The following is an 18,080-nucleotide window of genomic DNA, read 5'->3' as shown; positions in this document are numbered from 1 at the left end:
TGTTATGTGTAGTCCGGCTGTAGGCCAGATTTTAGTTCATTATTAATAAAAGGTATATTTTAATTGGGAAGGTGTTCTAGTGCATGATAAATATCCAAATTAACCTTATAATGTTTTCTCTTTTTTCTCCAAATCTCTCACAGGCCCTCTGATCTCCCGACTACGTGCCGCACATCAGTATCCTTTTCCAGCCCTTGAATATATAGCTTTCCACTAGACCTACAAATTCTAACTTTGGGTCCCTTTCCCATTATTCTCATTTTCATTTCTAATTCCTTTCTTCTTTTTTCCTTCTGGATATCCCTTATATTTATTCTAATCTCCTTCCCCCCCCCCTTCACAATATTCTGGCACAATTATCTTTACTCTTATAGATGGTATTAAATTTCTCAGGAATCTAATTCTATGCTACAATGATAGATTGGTTGTCTCACTTAATATCTCTTCCTGAACTTTCTATCGATCATTCTACAATATACCTGCCGCAAAAACCTTTGATGCGTTCCACGGGCGGTTCACTTCCGGCCGATGGAACGCACTTCCGATTTGTATGAAACGCATTTCCGGTTTGATGCGTTCCACCGCCCGATTCACTTCCGGCAGGTGGAACGCATCGTGTTTTCAGCGTGCAACAAGCACACGGGCTGCCATCTGGGCGGCAAACAATTATCGCCTGTATATAAAATAGATAGAATGCGGACCTCAGGTACACCTCTTATCCTAAAGTGCTATATGCACCATCTCACTAGGTGTGAACACCTTTTCTATGTTGGCTACCCACTGCGGCATAGGTAAGTTTTGTAATGGGGATCATGACCGATACATAGAGTCTCAATATATAAGCAGGGACGACAGCACACATCGTATTCAAGTGGGTAGTGACCTCTATTTTTAAATTACTCCACCACATTTGCTGACTGTGTTGATACTAATGTGTACTGTTCGCCTCTGGTTTTTAAATATAAACCAGAAGTTGGAATGTGTCATCTTCCTTAATTTCCCCCCCCCCCCCCTCATACATGGATTCAGCTATTACCACTACCAGTCAGAATACCCTGAGAATAGATGGCACAACTATCGTATTGTACTTAATACTCTACTTACCTTATAGTGTATGAATTAACTCTTTGTAGCCTGTATCATGAACTCAGCACTTTATTGGAATCATGTATCGTAATATTCAGTGTTTTTCCGCATATCATGTATTGTGCATCAAAACTTGTAATTGAGTTAGATCATCTCTATACCCCTTCCCCCCCCCCCTTTGTTTATCTAACAGATATTGTATTAATCTGTGATTATTTTGTGATGAATACCCTCTAAAGGATATGTGATCATTCTATAAGCTTGTTGATATGTGATTGTTGACTAGATGAATAACACCTGCTCCAGAATAGATGGCCATTTTTTTATTTTAATTTTGAGTATTGCATCAGTCGTGTATAAGATGTATAAACTATTTCCTTTTTTCTACATTTTGATGAATTTTGTTCTTTTATGCTCGCACTGTCTGACGAAGGCCTTCGTGCCGAAAACGTTAACACGAAACTGCCACATGTCTATCTAATGCATTCAAGTAAATAAAAACATTCCAATTGAAGCTCATTTTGCTGTGATCTTTAATCAACCCTATACGATCTGTCATCATCTTGGAAGCCGCAGCTAGAGAAAAATGTTTTAGATATTTCTGCAAATTTGCTTTGTTTTTACTCTGTCTTGCAGTGCCTCTATTTTAACCAGATTTGACCTTCTTTAGGTGTGAATAGTAGCTATTAAAAGGGACTTTTGTGCACTGTTATGAAGGACCTGCAAATGATAGTTACATAGGGTTTCTCTGATGCCTACCGTTGCCGCACGATTTAAACATTGCATAACAGCTGTCATCCCACTGATGAATATGTGGGCTCAGTGGCATTTTCCATGAGATCACTAACATGATAATATATCAGTGTGCTTCAACTATCTATGCAACTGTGCAGGAATGGATTAAAGTGTCTATCCAACTATGAACTATTTATTTTCAATTTACAGATTCTCCATAAAACTCATAGTAGTGTACTGTGCCTCATTCACCTCTGCATACACTATATTGGCTTCATATTTTGCTTCTTAGGAATAGGTGCAATAAGATCTAGACACTCTCTGTGTTTATATTGTCTTTATAACTCATCTGATCTGGTGTGGATATCAATTTATTTTCATGAGATGAGTCTATTTGCTTTACATTAGCTGTTAATTAATGTTTCAATATAAATCAAATAATTTACAAGGAATAGGTGCAATAGGTGCAGAATGCAAAGCCAATATTTTATATGGAAATGTTCATTGCACTGTATTTGCAAAGTGCTTATTTTATCAGTATGCCATATACTCAATAGTAGGCCTTATCTCACACTGTGTATATTGTTATTCAATTGGAGCATATTTAAATTTATACATTTTTCCCATAATTCAAGTCTGAATGTGGGCAAACCATTAAAATTCCTCAGTGTACAATATTTTTTTTTAATTGTATTCATTTTAATTATAGGCACTTCTCAACATCGATCTTAAACTAATAATAAAATTCTGGCCAATAGACTGGTGAAAATCCTACCCTTATTAGTTCACAGAGATCAGGTAGGTTTCATCAAGGGAAGAGAAGGCAGAGACAATACAACAAGAGTGCTTAACATTTTATAGCATACTAAACCCAAATCCATTACCATTATCCTTCTAAGCACATATGCTGAGAAGGCAAAGACAGAGTCCGATGGTCCTTTATGAAGCGGGTTTTGAGGGGGCTCCATTTCATAGAACCTTTTATGCATGCAATTGAAGCTATCTACTCCAATACGTCCGCTTCTATTACGGTCAACGGGGACCTATTAGAACCTTTTTAGATGAATGGAAGCAGGCAAGGCTGTCCACTCTCTCCACTCATATTTGTTCTTACCCTAGAACCACTTCTGCAGACGATCAGAGCAGATCAGGAAATTAAAGGCATATAGATTGGAGATCAGGAACATAAAATCGCTGCCTTTGCAGACGACTTCTTAATGATGATTAGCAACCCAGACACCACACGCTCCAAAATATACCACTATTTAGAGAATTTCAGTTCTCTCTCTAACTTTAAGATCAACTTGAGCAAATCTCTGATAATTAGATCAGGAATGTCCCTCAACTATACCCCACTCATGCATAAAAACTCTGACACACTTAAAAATCTGGACTCCCCCACTTTGTCCTGGTTTGGGAGAAAGAATATACTGATGTCACTAGTACTGCCTAGATTAATATACTTGCAACAAGTTCTTCCAATCCCAGTCCCTGCTTCTTATTATGACTCTTTCAGAACATTATTTAGGACCTACACATGGAATAAAAAGAAAGCTTGTCTTTCATACAAAACCCTAACTCAACTCAAATGGCTGGGAGGCATAGCCCTTTCAGACCCAGAATTATATGGTAAAGCATAAATGGTGGACTGCTTGAGGACCCCACCAAACAAATCCTGGGTAGCTATAGAACAATCATTAATATGATCCACCTTCAGATCTTTACTACTAGGACGTAAAACTCTCACGAACACTCCACCTTCTGCAACCCCACTAATTAAGGCCACATTGTGAGCTTGGAAGTGGCTTTAAAGTATCCAGTATGCAATCCTTTCTCTTTCCCCACTTTTTTAAGCTTGGGATATCTTCTACTCTGCCCCTAAAGCATTATATGAAGGATTACCATCAACTGTCAGAAACTCAACTCTCAATGTGAGGGACCTTTTCCAAGGAACCTGAATCCTTATCATAAAAGAGTTGGGCCAACTCCTTGGTGTTAAAAAGTCCCATCTCACCTCGCTATATTATCTCTGATCCTATATATCACAACATATTGAGATGGGGGACCTGTCTCATCCCCAGGTTTGGTTTGAAAGCTTAATCAGCAGCATCCCTAACCCCCCTAAACTTGTCTCACAACCCTACAACAGACTATGCATCCCAACCCTAAGTATCACTGCAGTCTTAATTAGACTTTGCAATGCACATTTACAGACACAGAAGTGGATTCAATACTTATATTTCCACATATATCATCCAGATGTGTCAGAATTCAGGAAAATGAATATAAAATCATCACCAGATAGTACAAAACCCCTGACAAAACATGCCTGTACTCCTCATCCGCCTCTGACATATGCTGGACATGCCTTCAAGACAGAGGCAATTTACCCACATTTCGTGGTCATGCCAACAAATACTTTAATGGTGGTAACAAATATTCAAAACCAGTAATCAAATCTGCTGTACTGCGCTCCCACCATCTCCCAAGATAGTTGGCATTTATCTTTCCATACACACGGGCCCTCACCTCAGACTGTTCAAGCAGCTGATAATAGCGGTGTGATTCTTGATCCAAAAACATTTGCTTTAAACAGACCTTCCTAGAAATGAGCAGTGAAAATTGAAGGTAGATTAGGTATGCCGATTTGAAGAAATCTCCTCATGGGAGATGCGAGCCAACTATAGATTTGTCAAACTTTGGCAAGCGTGGAAAACACCCAGACGAGGAGTAAAATATTCCACAAAAACCAAAGGATACCTCCTGACCGAGTGGATCCAGACCTATCTTACCCTCCTCCCCACACACATTTAGTTAAGCATTGTAGACAAAGGACATAATAATGTCTATAGGGTGGTTACCTATACATAAGGCTTTATGCCTTCCACCACCAATACTTGTACTCACAGCCAGAGTCTGGAGTAGCCAAGCCAATCCCCTCCTCTGATATGTGCATTCAACCTGCATCAAGAACAACCTGAAATGACCTTACATTTAGTTTGTCCAAGCCACTTGTTAATCCCTTATTTGTTGTTCATCTACCAGAGGATTGTTCCTTTCCTCTACTTGCATGTACTAAAAGAATTCTCAAATAAAGTATTTTAAAATAAAAAAATAAAAAAAATAATACGCACTTAATGAATTTATTTAGCCAGTACAATACTGTTAATGCAGTAGACTGGGATTGTAGGAAAATTAGGTCTCATTGCAAAGTCGGCCATGTTGTTCTAGTCAGCTATCTTACATCTCTACCTCAAAGAATTTTGGGAGAATAACTTGATTGTTAGCTTATAGATTGTAATGTGTTTTGTAATCAAATAAGCAATTGTCGAATATGTCTTTTCAATAGATGTAGATGTGGTAAAAAACTGAAAAGCAAAAGCTTTCAAGACTTGTAGTGGTGTCCAAGTGATAGATTTATGTACTTAATTGACCCTTCTCGTATAAGGTGCTAATATATTTATGATTGTGCCTAATTTGTGCAAAGGGGAAAATGTATCAGTTGCTGTGTATGTTATGAATTAACCTAATTGCTTGGGATAGGGCATTTCAGAGCACTGGTGCAGCTTGGGAGAAATCTTGGAGACAAGAGTGAATTGTTCGAATTATTGTAGACGTCGATCGTAAGTCACTGGCGGAACAGAGAGCATGGTAGGATGGAAGACAGAAATGAGGAAACAGATGTAGGGGGGTGCACTGTTCTGCTTTGCTACTTGTAACTTCCTTTCCACAAAATTTTTTACATGAGTCTGTGGGTGCAGCTGAACATTATGCAACAAAGCATCCTTAATAAATGAATTACACAAGTAAATTGAGATGAGTGAATTCCTTCTAAACAAATCAAATTCATCCAAATTTCCCCAAAAATTCTGATTCTAGCTAATCTAAAACTGGGATTTGTTTTGGATGAGTCAATTAAAGTGGCTGCTAGCAATTTATAGGTCAGAAGACAGAGAAGAAAACATCTGTGACAAAAAAGGTAGTTTTTTTAAACCATTTTATTATTTAAAAAATCCAACAGTGCATTGTGTTTTCACCTTTATGGGGTTGTCCCACAAAAAATATTCAACATTTTTCAAACCAGCATCTGAATCTGCATATTTTTGCAATTGCATGTAATTAAAAGTTTAGTTTAGCTTAAAATAAAGCTAGCAGAGTAATTGGAGCAATGAATGGGGATATCTCTGGATCTATGTCAGGTGAAGGTTTGGATATAAGCTTCTTAGAAAGAGACTGTTATGTACTATATGATATTTGTTTTTCATGTTTTACAATAAATATGGGATAACCCCTCTAAGGACCAGGCTCATTTTTGCAAATCTGAGTGTCAATTTATGTGGTATAGTTTTGGAAAGTTTTTCTTATCTAAGCCATTCTGAGCTCGTGGTAAATTTCAGTCGATATGCTTCACCGTTATTTATTTAAAAAATCCAAAATTTACCAAACATTTGAAAAAAATAAAAAAAAATTAGAATTTATCTGCTTTTATGGCAGATAGTAATAAATTATTATTACTTAACCAGTTCCCGACCACCCATTGACTATAAACTTCCTGGGCGGTCGGGTTTATCTCTGATCGGACGTTTCTGAAGTCCTTTCAGAGATGGCAGCTGCACGCTAATCGTGCAGCTGCCGAGCGGGGGGCCTGCTGTCAGTGACAGCAGGGCACCCCAGAGATAAGGCAGGGATTGTTCCTGGGTGTCCCTGCCTTTTATATCACTGTATATACATCGCTCAATGAGCGCAGTGTAGTGATGGATGAACATCTGCCGGGACGGTTCGCGTATGCGATCAAATGTTCGCGAACCGCAAGTTCTCGGCGGGTCCCATTCATTTTAGCTAAGAAATAATTACTAGAAGTGCACAAATACTCCCACAACATGGACAGTGACATACCAGATGTATTATTCGAATTTGCGATCTCCATTTATTATTTTTTTCAATGCGAAATATCAGCAATATAATTTTCTCGTACGCGCATGCGCAAATGCACTATACAGTACGCAAATGCACTATAAAGAAAGTATATTGGTATATAACACCCCGCTTCAATCAATTTTTTTGGGGGGCGACTGGTATATCACACCAGTAGAAATTATTTGTTCCAATAACGCTTGTCCCTCTATATACCTGCAGTATCGCAGCAGAACCGCACACAACTGCCGCACAATACAAATGCACGATAATATACTTCCTAACATAGAAAGTATATTATAACATTGTACAAGGAAGGCAATCCATTAGAATATACATAAAGATAAAACGTAACCTTTAATAATTTTACTATGAGGGTCCATTCACACGTCCGTAAGTGTTTTGCAGATCCGCAAAACACGGACACTGGCAATATGCATTCCGCAATTTGTTGACCGCACATCGCCGGCATTTTAATAGAAAATGCCTTATCTTGTCTGCAATTGCGGACAAGAATAGGACATGTTCTATTTTTTTGCGGAAACGGAAGCACAAATGCGGAAGTGCGGATCCGCAAATGCGGCAAATGTGGATGCGGACAGCACATTCCAGCCCCATAGAACATAAATGGGTCTGCACCCATTCCACAAAATTGCGGAACAGATGCGGACCCATTTTGCGGACGTGTGAATGAAAAAGATATCCCTCAAAATGAAAATAAATAAAATTATTAAAGTTAAAGGGGTTATGCACTTTGTTTTAACTGATGATCTATCCTCTGGATAGATCATCAGCATCTGATCGACGGGGGTCCGACACCCAGGACCCCCGCCGATCAGCTGTTTGAGAAGGCAGTGGCGCTCCAGCAGCGGCGCAGCCTTCTCACTGTTTACCGCTGGCCCAGTGACGTCACGACTAGTATCAACTAGCATGGGCGGGGCTAAGCTCCATTCAAGTGAACGTCACTGGGCCAGCGGTAAACGGTCCCAGTGCACATCCATGAATCCCGGAGGGAAAGCAAAAAACATCTATCCCTGGGCTAGATGATGATGTGGTATTGAAGGACAGGGTGGGCAAAGAACTGTTCCTGATATTGCCCTACAGGGGGGTGCTATTCTGGCCCTGATAGCCCAACCACAGACCACCCACCCTGATAAGAGCAACCCCGTCCGGAACCTTAACCTATATAAAAATGGCCCTGGAAAGCCCCTAGCCCCTAGGCCCCTGACTTCCAGGTGATCACTATATATATCTATGTGTCTTTAACTCATTATAAAAGTATAAGTATATTGCATCCCTCTGTGTATCACACATATAGATAGCACACCTATACTAGTCCTTAAAATGACTTTTGTGGCCCTATTAGCTAGCATTTAGTGTCCCTAACAGTCTGTCCCTTCTTCACACAGCAACCTCTCCCTACACTGGCAAAACACTGAATGTAAAATGGCGGCCAGATCAGGTTTATTTATAAGGTAAGGGGTATGTCCATGTGCTGAAACATCTCAATTGGCTGTCCTGTACCACCTGATGGATGTGTCATGGGTCAAAGTTCTTCATAATGTAAAAGAATATGGCGGGCGCAAATTTCTCCATATGTTCGCATGTTTAGCGAATCGCGAACACGTAAAGTTCGCCGCAAAATGACCGCCGGGCAAACCGCAAGTCCATCTCTAGCGCTGTGTATACATCAAGAAAGCAATGTGCTGCTTCCTGTCCCGGCCCGGTGATAATGTGACGGCCGGGAGAGTGCAGGAGCTGTCGGGTATTCCATAGATCAACCCCCAGAGAGTCTGTATATTTTTTTTTTTTTTTTTTTTTTACACTCTGTGTCCCCCATAAGGTCATAGAAGAACTCTGGGGGACATTTAACTTCATTTTTTTTTTTTTACTATTGGGGCTGACATAGTAGCCCCAGTTACAGGGGAAATACTTTCCCAGAGAGGCTGTACAGTGCTATATTATGCTGTACAGACTCTCTGGGAGTTGATCTATGGAATACCCGACAGCTCCTGCACTCTCCCGGCCACGGCCGCCACATGATCACCGGGCCAGGACAGGAAGCAGCACATTGCTTTCTTGATGTATACACAGCGCTAGAGATGGACTTGCGGTTTACCCGGCGGTCATTTTGCGGCAAACTTTACGTGTTCGCGATTCGCCGAACATGCGAACATATGGAGAAATTTGCGCCCGCCATATTCTTTTACATTATGAAGAACTTTGACCCATGACACATCCATCAGGTGGTACAGGACAGCCAATTGAGATGTTTCAACATATAGACATACCCCCTACCTTAGCATAATACAGCACTGTACAGCCTCTCTGGGGGTGTATTTCCCCTGTAACTGGGGCCACTATGTCAGCCTCAGTTTTAAGAGAAATCAATAGTAAAAAAAATAAATGAAGTTAAATGTCCCCCAGAGTTCTTCTATGACCTTATCGGGGACACAGAGTGTAAAATAAAAAATAAAAAAATAAAGTGTTTTGGAAAAAAAAAAAGTTTCACATAAAAAATAAAAAAATCCCCCCAAATCCGTCATTTAACATTTTTTTAAAATGGAAGAAAAAAAATAAAATATACATATTTGGCATCACCGCGTCTGCAACAACCGTCTCTATAATATTACCACATGATCTACCCCATCAGGTATATATACACTCACCTAAAGAATTATTAGGAACACCATACTAATACGGTGATGGACCCCCTTTTGCCTTCAGAACTGCCTTAATTCTACGTGGCATTGATTCAACAAACGTGCGGATAGCATTCTTTAGAAATGTTGGCCCATATTGATAGGATAGCATCTTGCAGTTGATGGAGATTTGAGGGATGCACATCCAGGGCACGAAGCTCCCGTTCCACCACATCCCAAAGATGCTCTATTGGGTTGAGATCTGGTGACTGTGGGGGCCATTTTAGTACAGTGAACTCATTGTCATGTTCAAGAAACCAATTTGAAATGATTTGAGCTTTGTGACATGGTGCATTATCCTGCTGGAAGTAGCCATCAGAGGATGGATACATGTTCTCATTCTGTTTACGCCAAATTCAGACTCTACCATTTGAATGTCTCAACAGAAATCGAGACTCATCAGACCAGGCAACATTTTTCCAGTCTTCAACAGTCCAATTTTGGTGAGCTTGTGCAAATTGTAGCCTCTTTTTCCTATTTGTAGTGGAGATGAGTGGTACCCAGTGGGGTCTTCTGCTGTTGTAGCCCATCCGCCTCAAGGTTGTGCGTGTTGTGGCTTCACAAATGCTTTGCTGCATACCTCGGTTGTAACAAGTGGTTATTTCAGTCAACGTTGCTCTTCTATCAGCTTGAATCAGTCGGCCCATTCTCCTCTGACCTCTAGCATCCACAAGGCATTTTTGCCCACAGGACTGCCGCATACTGGATGTTTTTCCCTTTTCACACCATTCTTTGCAAACCCTAGAAATGGTTGTGCGTGAATCTCAGTAACTGAGCAGATTGTGAAATACTCAGACCGGCCCGTCTGGCACCAACAACCATGCCACGCTCAAAATTGCTTAAATCACCTTTCTTTCCCATTCTGACATTGAGTTTGGAGTTTAGGAGATTGTCTTGACCAGGACCACACCCCTAAATGCATTGAAGCAACTGCCATGTGATTGGTTGACTAGATAATTGCATTAATGAGAAATAGAACAGGTGTTCCTAATAATTCTTTAGGTGAGTGTATATATACACTGCTCAAAAAAATAAAGGGAACACAAAAATAACACATCCTAGATCTGAATTAATTAAATATTCTTCTGAAATACTTTGTTCTTTACATAGTTGAATGTGCTGACAACAAAATCACACAAAAATTAAAAATGGAAATCTAATTTTTCAACCCATGGAGGTCTGGATTTGGAGTCACACTCAAAATTAAAGTGGAAAAACATACTACAGGCTGATCCAACTTTGATGTAATGTCCTTAAAACAAAATGAGGCTCAGTAGTGTGTGTGGCCTCCACTTGCCTGTATGACCTCCCTACAACGCCTGTGCATGCTCCTGATGAGGTGGCAGACGGTCTCCTGAGGGATCTCCTCCCAGACCTGGACTAAAGCATCTGCCAACTCCTGGACAGTCTGTGGTGCAACGTGACGTTGGTGGATAGAGCGAGACATGATGTCCCAGATGTGCTCAATTGGATTCAGGTCTGGGGAACGGGCGGGCCAGTCCATAGCATCAATGCCTTCGTCTTGCAGGAACTGCTGACACACTTCAGCCATATAAGGTCTAACCACACCAGCATATGGTCTCACAAGGGGTCTGAGGATCTCATCTCGGTACCTAATGGCAGTCAGGCTACCTCTGGCGAGCACATGGAGGGCTGTGCGGCCCTCCAAAGAAATGCCACCCCACACCATTACTGACCCAATGCCAAACCGGTCATGCTGGAGGATGTTGCAGGCAGCAGAACGTTCTCCACGGCATCTCCAGACTCTGTCACGTCTTTTACATGTGCTCAGTGTGAACCTGCTTTCATCTGTGAAGAGCACAGGGCGCCAGTGGCGAATTTGCCAATCTTGGTGTTCTCTGGCAAATGCCAAACATCCTGCACGGTGTTGGGCTGTAAGCACAACCCCCACCTGTGGACGTTGGGCCCTCATATCACCCTCATGGAGTCTGTTTCTGACCGTTTGAGCAGACACATGCACATTTGTGGCCTGCTGGAGGTCATTTTGCAGGGCTCTGGCAGTGCTCCTCCTGTTCCTCCTTGCACAAAGGCGGAGGTAGCGGTCCTGCTGCTGGGTTGTTGCCCTCCTACGGCCTCCTCCACGTCTCCTGATGTACTGGCCTGTCTCCTGGTAGCGCCTCCATGCTCTGGACACTACTCTGACAGACACATCAAACCTTCTTGCCACAGCTCGCATTGATGTGCCATCCTGGATAAGCTGCACTACCTGAGCCACTTGTGTGGGTTGTAGACTCCGTCTCATGCTACCACTAGAGTGAAAGCACCGCCAGCATTCAAAAGTGACCAAAACATCAGCCATGAAGCATAGGAACTGAGAAGTGGTCTGTGATCACCACCTGCAGAACCACTTCTTTATTGGGGGTGTCTTGCTAATTGCCTATAATTTCCACCTGTTGTCTATCCCATTTTCACAACAGCATGTGAAATTGATTGTCACTCAGTGTTGCTTCCTAAGTGGACAGTTTGATTTCACAGAAGTGTGATTGACTTGGAGTTACATTGTGTTGTTTAAGTGTTCCCTTTATTTTTTTGAGCAGTGTATATATACAGTATATAAATTTTTTTTTTGTAATTATACATTTATTTTGTGCCATACATTTTTTTTACAATTACTACAAAAATATTAAATATATAAATTTTATCTCTATTTCTGAAATGTTTCTGCCAGGATTCAAACTCCCAACCTTGTACATTAGAGGTAAGGATGTTAACCACTACACTATAGAACTATATGTTACCCTGCACAGAAATATAAAATAAGTCTTTTGCTGAATAGGAATACTCACACCCCAAGAACTGACTCCATATATGGACATAGCTATATATGGAGTCAGAGCAGGGACTCCTAAGCCGAACTAGAGTCCCGACACCCTCTCCTCTTCAGAGCAGGGGGTGCCTGGGGTTCTTCCATTGACTTCCATTGTGCTTGGGTTCTCGTTAGAAGACCCGAGCATCGCAAAGTGTTCTACTCAAGCACACAAACACTTTGGTGCTTGATCAACACTAGTCACTACCATTCAGACTATAAGATGTACTGCCACCTTTCCCTCACTTTTGGAGGAAAATGTGCATCTTATAGTACAAAAAATACTGTAAATTACAGCAGATTGGAATTTCAGTGCCCAATATGTTGTGCCCAGTGTATGCCATTGTGAAAAGCAAGCCCTCTTATTATTATGCTGTGTTTCCTGGTTTTAGAAACACCTTATATGTGGCCCTTTTTTTTTGCCTAGACATACAACACGGTTCGAAAGTAAGTAAAAGAGCTTTAAAGGCATGTAAGTCCCAATGTCGTGAGGTACACTTTTGGGAACTACACCACTTAAGATATTTATTAAGAAATGTAGTTAGCATTTTGACCCCACTGGTATTTTGAATTAATTAATGTGCAGTGGACCGTGTAAGTGAAAATTTTAAGTTTTCTACAGATAGGCATTTCAGTGTCCAATATGTTGTGCCCAGCTTATGCCATCTAAGACTCCCCATGCCATTTAAATCTTTAGGCATGTTCTGCTAGGTACTGGAATACCATAAATGTGGACATAAACCGCTGTTTAGGTACGCTGCAGGATTCAGTAAAGGCCAACTATTGGCTTTTGCAGTGCAGATTTTTATGGATTGGTTTACGGGTGCCAAATTGCTTTCACACAGCCTCTGGGTACCAGGACAGCAGTTCCTGACAACCATACATTTTTTAGTTTTCTCTCCATGGAGCTGTGTGGGGGCTTATTTTTTTGAAAAATGAGCTGCAATTATAATCGGTTCTATTTTGGGATATTTACAACTCTTGAATCACTTTTTATTGTGCTTGTTGGAAAGCAGGATAAAGAAAAGGCAGCAACTCTGCCATTGCTTTCTGGGTTTTGTTATTGTGTCATACACCGTGCACTTTTACACTTTACTTTTACCACTTTTGCACAAAGCATTTTCTTAACAAAATCATGTTTTAGCATTGCCATTTTCTGAAAACCATGTTTTTTTTTATTTCTCTGGCAATTGTCTTATGTGGGTTTTTGTGAGGCAAATTGACCAAAAAATGGTTCACCAGATGGGATAGATCATGTCATATTTCTATAGAGCCAATTGTTACTGTGCGACAATACCAAATATGTCTATTTTTTATGCTTTTTTCAGTGTTACACAATAAAAGCATTTTTAATTTTTATTTCAAATCATTCTTTTTTGTCACTATTTTCTGAGATCCATAATTTTTGTTATTTTTCTGCCGATCATCCTGTGTGGTGGATCGTTTTTTGTCGGATAAGTTGACGTTTTCCTTGCTTTTGATTTTTTTACTTTTGATTTTTGTCCCACTATGGGACTTCAATTTTGGGAGTCTGATGCCTATTTCATGCTGTATTGTACTGCATTGAAACTGTCACACTGTGTTACACTGACATTCTCCTATGAGGCCAAGTCTGCAGGCTGGGTCTCATAGGCTTACATAGCTAGCAGGCCTGGAGGCCTTTGTAAGACTTGCGGGGTTATGACAACCATCAGCACTGCATCATCACAGAGTGGGGAGCTGATGGGTTCAGAGAGGGAGCCAACTACCCAAACTGTTTAGATTCAGTCAGGGGTTAGTCTACCGTCTACCACATCATCTGCATTTTCAGCTATGCCGACAGATTCAGCAGGGACCCAGCTATCTGTAACATCTGGGCACCTGTACTTTATTAAGTGCTTAAAGCTTCTGTGTCTGCTCAGAGTGTCTTACATGTACAGTGCTTTGTGGGAATGCTCTGTCGGCTGTGTTGTACATGTACTACGCGTGTCCTGTACGGGTTAAGCAGGCTGTTACTAACCACTACTATCCATTTAGCCATAGCCACATATGTAGATGTGACTTTGACAATACTAATGCTGCCTTACAAACTCTGGAATCTCCAGCATCCGAAAAAATCAGCATTGTCTTTATTTCAATTCCGGTTAAAAGTACATAGGTAAGACTTGACCACCCTCCACCACAGGTTAACATGTTTCAAACGCAATGTTGGGGTTATGATTAAGAACATTGCGTTTGAAACATGTTAACCTGTGGTGGAGGGTGGTGAAGTCTTACCTATGTACTTTTAACCGGAATTGAAATAAAGACAACGCAGATTTTTTCGGATGCTGGAGACTACAGAATTTGTACAACTATCCAAAGGACGAGTCCGGTCCACTCCGTGCACCGAACATGTATTGTCAGATGGAACTTTTTTACTTATGAGTAAAGCTGCCTTAGTGTTAAACAGCTTAAAAAAGGGTTTAATACAATCCTAGGAGACATCAGAGTGCCATACAAAACTTTTCAGGGAAATTGAGACACTTTTGATTTGGGTCAAATTTATTCAAACTTAGATCCAAATCTGATGATCGATTTCTGTGAATCATTCCCAAAACAAATTTTGAAAAATTTACTCAGGTCTACAAATAAATTTGGCAGAATTTTTAAATGCTATATTTAACCTACTTGATAATTAATTTGAAAGTTGAGAATCACAAACAATTCATCACAAGTACAACGTGTTAATAATACTGTGATGTTGCTCTTTTATTTGCAAATGAAGAAATATTCATCTTTAGATAACCATGTCTAGATGCATGCCTTTAACTCTTAGTAAATCTATATGTGTTTTAGAAACAATGTTAAGAATACTTCTATGTGAAAGATAAAAATAAAGAGCTCATTTCATCTTCAATAACTTATCGTGAATAAAATATACAGTTAATTCTGAGTACTTACATGGCTTAATAAGTGTTTATTTGATCAATTTATAATAGTTGCCAATTGTCCCAAATTTGCTGGGACTGTCCTTGATTTTCATAGACAGTTCAGACAAATTCCAGGGTCAAAAATGGGTGGGAAGAGGGGGGGGGGGGGGGGGTTGTCCCTCGATGGGAGAATGGTGCAGTCGCACCTCTCACCAAGGTACTGCTCAGAAGCGTAATATATGAAAATAAAGGGGCAGTGACGTTCTAAAATGCACAATTTTTAATGATACAAATAAAATAAATATATAACCCCCTACAAACATGAACGGACAGACACAAATAGGACCCTAGGTACACGTAGACCGCTGGGAGGCGGGTCACGGTAGATGGGGCCCTGCGAGCAGATCCTTATTTCAATTGTGTGGACCCCAAGGATCGAGGGGAACCACACCTGGTGGTGAAAAAATAATAAACAAAAATGTCCTGTGTCACATATAGAGGACATGGACAATGCCTTGTGTGGGTAAGAAAAAAGGGTGGATCTTACCGGTACAAAGTAATAGGCAGCATTTATTCACCAGGCTCAGGAGGTAACCGGGAATGTTGTTTCTTTCCCAGCGCATGGAATTGGTGTCCTTTGCAGAGGGGTCTCTGTGAGATAGGTCATGCGTTGTGAAGGGCTTCAGGGAGATGAGCTGTCCCTGTTGCGTCCTGCTTGACCTACTATGATCCTAGTGCCCTAACACGGGATCCTGCCCCGCAAGGGGTGGTCCCGTCCGGAACCTTAAGGAACCTGCCGGGGTAATAAGGAGTACACCTAATGTAGTGAAAAATAAATAAATAAACCGTGGGTACAAAGAAATGAGTATGTTCACCTGTCCCTACGCGTTTATTCAATTGAACATACTTGCAGAATAGTAATAGTAAACCCCTTGAATCGTCAGGGGACGGGGGTTAGCATAAGTGATCACTGCCCTCAGTTGCACAGTGTAGACCATAGGTTACTGGGCAAGATGAAGGGGGCAGACTCAGTTATGCCACTAATAATACGTAATATATTAACACTAAAGCCGACCTCAGCCGCAATAAATAAATAAGGTAATATAAAGCGGTTGGGAGGGAAGCGCAGACTAGCTCTGGCCGCTCAATAATGTATGGCGTGGTTGCTGACTACCTAGAAAGCGTATGGCAAGATCCAGGTGTACCTGTAACACACAAGAAAAAATAGAGGAACGCCCTATAGACCCGTGTCTAATAACAGTAAAATAAACAAATATCACCTGCTGACCCCCTAGTGCAAGGGAAGGCCAGCAAGTGATGCACCATTATGCATATAGAGACTCAAATAGTGCATAGTGTATTTACTTACATGCAGCCTGGGGTGCGTGTGGCAACTATCCGGCTGGACCGGCATCAGGTAGTTTGTGTGAGGCCGGTGGTGTGGCGTCTGGCAGCGCTGTATGGCGCGCTGGTTCGGTTTTTCAAATGAAGGGGGGCGGAGTTTAATCCGCGCATGCGCGCGCGGGATGTGGCCGCGATGTGATGAAAAAGCATCACGTGTTGTGGCCTACGTCACGTGAGCGCGCGTCATTGGTCATGTGAGCGCTGGGACCGTCCCCTTAGTGCCCGTGCCCGCCGGCAATTACACCCACAGGGTGCACAGCAAGCGGACACACAGGGTGGACGGACGCAGCGGTTCACATGGAAGCGCTAAGTGGATGGAGCTGGACAAACTATCAGTGTCAGGCTACTACATACTACTTGCATAGAAAATATAAGTGGGTGGTCATAGTCACACACCCTCCACTGAAGGACAACGAAATGGACATTCAGGGGCAGGGATAACAACAGTACTAGAAGTTGGACCGCAGATAGAGAATAGATAAATAGTAGGCATGCTCCCAGCCCACCCAGTAAATAGCAATAATAAATAAATAAATTTGTAGTTTAAATATGACATGTTCGCTTGTGCGTAATACAGCTATACAGGGGGATTTAAAGGAGATGAGAGGGGACTACCGTTAGATGGCAGGGTAGCATACACTCACCCCACAGATCCAGCTGATGATGCTGGTCAGGGGATAAGAGATGGCGTGCCCACCAAAGGCCCCTCAAAGAAAACACCCAAACTGTAATTGGTCATTGAGGCCATGGGGGTTGGTGGTTTTTAATTTAAAAATCCACCAGCACTCGCGTTGGAGTATACGCTTGTCCCAGTCTCCTCTGCGTTGAGGTTTCTGCACATATTCAATGCCCATGAAGGACACAGCCGAGGTACGGCCACCGTGGTCAGTGTGGACATGTCTCGCCACCGGGGTGTCTCTATCGTTGCGGATGTCCCCGATGTGCTCCCCCATCCGCTTGCGTAGTTCCCTGCAGGTCTTGCCCACATACCGCTTGCCGCATTCACGGGTGAGAAGGTAAATGACACCCGTGGTGCGGCAATTAATAAAGTCACGTATGTGGTAGGTATGACCAGCCGGGTCCAACGCAAAGTATTTGCCCTGGGTAATGTGACTACAGAAACTGCAGTGTCCACATCTGTAACAGCCTTTAACTGGGCTGTCCAGCCACGTGTGTGGTTTTTCTGGTGGACTGTAGTGGCTGTTAACCAGCCTGTCCTTTAGATTAGTCCCTCTCCTGAAGGTCACAGAGGGTTAGGGGCTTAAAACTGCAGCGAGATCGGGGTCCATGAGGAGAGTTTCCCAGTTGCGACCTAAGATCTCCCTTATTCTGGTGGCTGCAGAATCAAAAGTCCCTATAACCTGTATCTTTCTCTGAGTATCAGTTTCTAGGTTCTTGGTGGGATGTAGAAGGGTGGTACGCGTCTCGGCCTGTGCCCTTTGATAGGCTTTTTTAAGAGACCTATCAGGGTAACCCCGTTCATGGAAACGCCTTCTCAGGTCGTCTGCCTGGCGCTTAAAC

This window comes from Bufo bufo, chromosome 5 (assembly GCF_905171765.1).
Source record: "Bufo bufo chromosome 5, aBufBuf1.1, whole genome shotgun sequence".
NCBI classification, from domain to species: Eukaryota; Metazoa; Chordata; class Amphibia; order Anura; family Bufonidae; genus Bufo; species Bufo bufo.
The sequence above is the reverse complement of the archived record's forward strand: the minus strand, read 5'-3'. Positions refer to the sequence as shown.